Source organism: Nematolebias whitei, chromosome 15 (genome assembly GCF_014905685.2).
Source record: "Nematolebias whitei isolate Nwh7 chromosome 15, NemWhi1, whole genome shotgun sequence".
In the NCBI taxonomy this organism is placed as follows: Eukaryota; Metazoa; Chordata; class Actinopteri; order Cyprinodontiformes; family Rivulidae; genus Nematolebias; species Nematolebias whitei.
Genome location: NC_056512.1, coordinates 26,183,288 through 26,189,732, shown reverse-complemented (window position 1 = coordinate 26,189,732; position 6,445 = coordinate 26,183,288). Strand labels below are relative to the sequence as shown.

The following is a 6,445-nucleotide window of genomic DNA, read 5'->3' as shown; positions in this document are numbered from 1 at the left end:
ATATTTGTCATACAACAAGTGACACGTACCTCACGTGACTCACTACACTATAAAAGAAAAATAACATCGGCCCTTTAGAAACTCTTCAAGAGAGTTGCAGCAAAATCAACAGATTCATTAAGACTCACAGGGAAACATACTGAGCAGGTAAAACCTACAAGCATTCTAGTACCACGTCTTTAAAGCCACAGCGCTCCAGACAGGGGATTAGAATATTATGGTCAACTTTTATATCCAACTGTAATTTTTAAAGGGACATAAAGACATAAAGAAATAAGAAATTAAGAGTTTCTGTAGTTAAGAAAGATCAACAGCATTTAAAAATACTGTTTCTGTGCTGTTAATTACTTTAAAATCGGACTAAACCATTCTCAGATACTCTGTTTGCTCTTGCTGTGTCACTTTGACTTATTTTGTTTTGTCTTGAACTTTATGAGCATCTGTTTGTGTAAGAAAAATGGATACTTTTTAAGAGTGGATTCAACCTGCTGGTCTGCTGCTTGCATTTGTGTCCTTCCATTTCACCTTGTGACTGCTTATCTTAGCATATCTTTATGCTAATTAGGCCAATTTATCCAAGGTCACTTCCGTCATGCCGACTAGATTTTGTCAATTAAGGGATAAAGGGAGTTTAAGCTTTAGCAGGAAGTCTGTGTTCTGCTCTTACTGGTTTATGGTTTCATTATTTGTCCAAATACTTTTATAAAAACCCCATGTGACATAACAATGTCCAACTACTTCATCAGTCATATTTATCTAAAATATATTCTTCTTAGAAAAAGAAACCATGATATTCCAAAACCACATTCTTTAGGTAATGTAATCTTCCAGAGGGACTCCAGATGTTTTAATTAAAGTGCTATGTGTTGTCATCATTGTATGTTTCTATACAATGATGAAATTAGTTCTCTGCATTGAACCCATCACACGTGAGATACACCCAGGTGGCGCAGCGGGCAGCTAGTATTCTTTAGTTGCAGATGTTATAGAGGGCTTGTACATTTGAAGTGCACAGCAATGTGTTGCACCCTATGCAAGAGGAGCTTCAGAAACAGGATAGTAGCATTTTTAACAGACCACTGTTGGTGACAAAATACATGAGAGTTGGCAGGAGCAGGAGAACTAACTTAAACACTGAAGAACAGCTTCTAAAACTCGATTGTTTAATTAGACAATCGATTGGATATAAATGGAACACCAGGACTGTTTGTGAGAAAGGGCAGATGAGACCTTACTTCTTGCAAAAGATTGTGGTCTTCCAGAGTTTGCAGCCAAATATTGTAGTTTTTCTTTAAGTCTTTGTTGGAGAAAACACATTTCTTTGCAGTCATATGTTGGTGCAATGACAGTAGAGCAAGTAGCTCGAAATAACTGAGCAAACAGAACAGCTCCCGGGCATCATGCTGCAGGTATTTTAACTTTAAGGGCTGTGGTTCTGCTCCTGTAACGAGCCTCATGCTTACCCAAGGACAAACCCAGGTACAGTACACTTAAAATGCAATACTTTTTGATTCTCATTGATATACCAATAAGTATATCAGGGCATATCTACTTAGACGCTGCAGGACGGGTGACTCAAACCCCAAACCCTGTGATTTGAAGGCAAACACACTGACCTAGAAATGTCTATACTTGCTTATGTTCATGTATAAATGTATTATTAAAGACTGTTTTTATAGTTCTCCTCTCTTTAAGCGCATAAAGCCGGCGTGCAATAAAACGTGCTATGTAAATAAAATGGCTGTGAAGGCTTCTGCTCTGGAGTCTGATAGCAGACTGTTGCACAAGCTGCTCAAACCCTGCACACACTCTGCACAAGTACAGGTCTCGCCGTATAAATTAAAAGCCCAATGTAATCTTTAAGGCCATCTAATGTTGGGAAATGACAAAGTTGTTGCTGTTTTGCTCAAACCTACATTAGGCTCGTGATACTGCAAGATGTCAAGCTCAATATGTGTTATGAGGAAGGACGAACCTACAGACAGACTTACGTCTGTATGCTCGGATGAAGAAAGTGTTTGGTCAGATGACATTTTTGACAGGCGTTGTTGGTGGACACCCAAATAAAAGAGAGGAAGTTCAAAAAAAAGAGCTGGATCACAAATCATGGACGTTTTGCCTATTTGGGAACCTGGTCAAGACTTCACCCTCCTCTGTGTGAGCTGGATCTGGGTTCTCTGGTGAAGACTGGGACCACTTCATTGCTGTGCTATGTGTCAGTGTTGCTTGCAGATGATTATAATGAAGAGTCAAATGATGAAAAGTTTCAGATCTCACAGACATTGTTGGTGCGATGAATGGAACTTAGCAAAAGTCAGTGCTGAGGTAAGAAAAACATTTTCAATTATATGATTTTGGATCTTAAAGGATATGGATACGTCTTTTGTGCATCTCTGACTCATCAAATAAAAACAGTTATACCTTTGACAAATCCAATTCTGCGACCCTTGGGTCCAAATGACTCGCAAGGCCTTTTGTCCAAGGGCAGCAGGAGAGTTAAGATGTTAAATAACTGTGGGTGCTAATGGAAGAGTAGACAAATGGAAACAAATCTCCTGAGCAAACATCAGCTGCTTCAATTTTCTGATTCACAAAATAACAAATCACAACTACTTTTATCCACAACAGCTTTCAGAATATTCACAATCTCTCTAAAAAGCCCCACAGAATCCCACAGCTCTGTCATATTTCTTGCTGTTGATCCTTTGCTGCCACCCTCTGAAATATTGCAGTAATTTGATGCAAGTGGTTGAAAACTCAAGGCTTTTTACATATTTACACAACTATCTGTGTGTAAGGTAGAAAAGAATAAAAACTGATAGATGATTTTGACACAATGCACACAAGTTAAAATATGATGCACAACTGTTTGATCAGATTAGTTTAGTCTAAAAGTCCTGATTTGTTGTCAGTGAAACATTAAATGGGCTTCTTTCGTGAACACATTCTATTTACCAATACACCACAAACATTATTTTGTTCAGTCTTTAGAGCAATTTTTTAAAACTAAAAATAAATTTAATATTTACTGCTTTTTATAACAGAGTTTTAAACTAAAAGCACTTAATGCTGAGAAGTGACGGAGTTGGATCAAACCTTGATGTTAAATACAGTTTCATTTGACATTGCATTATCTATTAGTGCTCAAAGTGTTGTAAATGATCACATCTACCACAACAAATTTTAACAATGTTTTTAAATCTATAGACATTTTTGTGTTGGATAAGGTTTATTAGTTGTGGCTGTCATCTTAATTTGGACTGACTTAAAAAGTTATTTATTTATAGATGTACATTTAATGATTATTTACTGAGTTTCATCAAAATCTGTCAAGTGGTTCTTGAGATATTTTGCTAATAGACAGACTAAGGCTACCATGGCAACAAAAACATGCATAACATAAGCTTGAAATTTATGCCTTCAATGAAAGTGATTAGTTTTGATTTGCCATAAATGGTAACAAAGAAGCACAATCATAATGTAATATTTAAATGTCCAGCTTCCTGTTAGCAGTTAGAGTCAAAAATGGTCATTTTAGTCCTTTTTTGTAAGTGAATTGTAGGTGTTTTAGTGATTATTTTGCCTTTTATATCTATATTTAGAATTCAAAAAGTTAATACATAAGTTAATTCCTTATGCACTAAATCCCGAGCAACATGATGAAGCACTAAAAATTGAAATACACCATGAAAACATTAAATTGTTCAACATAAAGAAAACTAATTATAATGTTGGGCGTGATAAGATAAATGGAGAGTCAGTAAAAATGATTAAAAACACAATTCTTGTACAGATTGATAGAATTTACAAGCAAAAAGTGTCACATAATATTTAAACATTTACCTATAATGTATTAATAGCAAATATATTGTCCTAAAATTGGATGCTCTGTGTAAATCTCCTGTTTACTGCTAAAATAAACAAAATCATGTTTTGACTCATTCTGTACGTAAATCACCCGCAAAGCGAAGCAGACAATTTTGACCCTTGAAGCACGCCGTTGTTTCTGGAAAGCCGATAGGTTACCACGCAACACCTGCCAGACAGTCATTTATCAGTCTGCAAATATTATTAATTCGAGTCAGCAGACACACGAAGGTTAACGTGTTTTTATTTGTGGCCACGTTTTAGCTCAGTGTGTGTCGCAACAAGCGTCCATTCGTGTTATTCACCTCTCATGCTAGCAAGCTAGCGCGCAGTAGCAGCTAGCTTACAGGCAGCATTGTTAGGAAAATCCAAATAACGCAGTCAAAGCTGGGTTAAAGGAAGGTGGCGCTACAACTGACGAGCCAGTGACCGAAAACTAAAGGCTTTAATTCAAGAATGAATGTCGCTAAAAGTGGATACCGCGTCTTTTCCGCCAATTCCTCCGCAGCGTGCACAGAACTGGCTAAGAAGATAACTGAGTGAGTTCTGCTGTAAACCTGTGTTTGCTCACCTGTGACAATCAAAGCCACCGCAGTAACTACGGTGGAACATGCTCAAGTGGTTTGAAACCGACAGTGATTTATAAATAATAATAATAAAAAAAAAGCTTTAACACATCCACTGTACAGAAAACCTGCAAATATAAAACTGATGTTCTTGATTGCAGGAGACTGGGAGTTGAACTGGGGAAGTCTGTGGTTTTTCAAGAATCCAACAGAGGTAGGAGGGTTATATATAAATATAAATATACAATTAAGGTTTGACTCGCACATATTAGTGTGAGATGTTTCTGACAATGTATTATAGTTGTCTGTAGAAAGTGCAGACCTAAAGGTTTGACTTGTCCTTCATATTTTTCTTCTAAAGGAGACAGATATTCTTGTAATCTTCCAAAGTGGCCTTGATCAGTGTTTACTGAAGGTCTTTCTAAGGTTTTCTTTGAGCAGATTTGGTTGTTTTTCCATCTTTTATTTTGTCTAATATCTGACATTTCCAGAGGAATGTTGCCGTTATCGCCCACCACCAAAAAGACGGACAATGTTTTGTTCAGATCGCTCTGTTTGTGCCACAATATATCTCACGTATGAGTTTGAATGAAACTTGCACAAAATGATCATTGGGTACACATTTATAAAATATAAACTTTTGGAATCATCCTGATTCAAGATGGCTGCCACAGCCAACCCACCCTCAAACGAAACACACACAAATGGCTTCAACTAGCTAAACTTACGTTTGGTAGTAGCTGAAGCTGAACTTATTTTGAGCAACGAGGTTGCACAGGATCTTTTTGTAAATGTTTAACTATGTGAAGCCAGTGCTCTCTCCATCCATCCATCCAGTGCTCTCTCCATCCATCCACCCATTTTTTAATTTATTTTACTCGCTTCTTCCTTTTTGGGTCACGGGTGCCCATATCCAGCAGTTACTGTACGAGAGGTGGGGGACATCCTGGACAGGTCTCCAGTCCATCACAGGGACACATCGAGACAAACAAACATTCACTCTCTCACTCACACCTAGAGACAATTTAGAGTTACCAATCAGCCTAACATGCATGTTTTTTGTCTGTGGGAGGAAACTGGAGCACCCAGAGAAAGCCCACGCATGCACGGAGAGAACATGCAAACTCCACCCAGAAAGGCCCCCTGGCTACGATTCGATCTGGCAACCTTCTCGCTGAGAGGCAGCGGTTCTACCAACTGAGCCAACGTTTTGCCTAGTGTCACTGTTAGCAAAATATCTCACAAACTGCGTATTTTTTTTCAAACTCTGGGATGAAAGGTGGCGGGTAATATGCATTCCTTCCAGGAATGCTAAACCTTAGATTGTTCTTGTTTTTCTGTTTCTGTGGTGTCCCCATACCTGTAAAAACGTCCTAAACTCAACAGGATGAACTGATTTTGTGTCGACGCAGAAACAAAAGGCTTGAAGAAATTGTTTTGAACAGATTTTTTAAGCACATTGTTATTCACAGGCTGTCAAAAAAATTCACCATTTGTTTAAATTTCTTCTGAATCTATGAAAGATCCCAAAGGTAGCACAGCTTGACACATAAAATAGTATTTTAACCCCATCAAAGGGGTTCCTAAAGACCTTGTGATACAGTTGATCAACTTTAGAATGATGAGTCTTTTAGGTCTTTGATGGATTCCCCCCCCCCCCCCTTTTTTTAAGCTGTCATTTTCAGATACTGTTAATCTGCTGTTGATGGTTTCTTTGAGTTCTTATTTCTTCTCTGGTCCTCCATTTGTCAGATTTTTAAATTTAAATTTTTTTATTTTTTTTATTTTAGGCACATGACTGCACAAGAACTGAACAGAAAGATCCAAAAAAGTTCAATCTGGTCCTCTGGACATTCAAAAAAACAAAACAAAGCAAAAACATATAGAAACGTTTCGTCTCTCATCCAAGAGACTTCCTCAGTCTTGGATGAGAGACGAAACGTTTCTATATGTTTTTGCTTTGTTTTGTTTTTTGTTTTTTTGAATGTCCAGAGGACCAGATTGAACTTTTT

General features: G+C 37.5%; 1 protein-coding gene across 1 annotated transcript in view; it reads left to right on the top strand.

The window, feature by feature from the left end:
• Positions 1-6,445, top strand: part of LOC119421568 (cytoglobin-1) — a 95,902-nt gene that overhangs the window by 4,373 nt on the left and 85,084 nt on the right. The window lies entirely within an intron of this gene.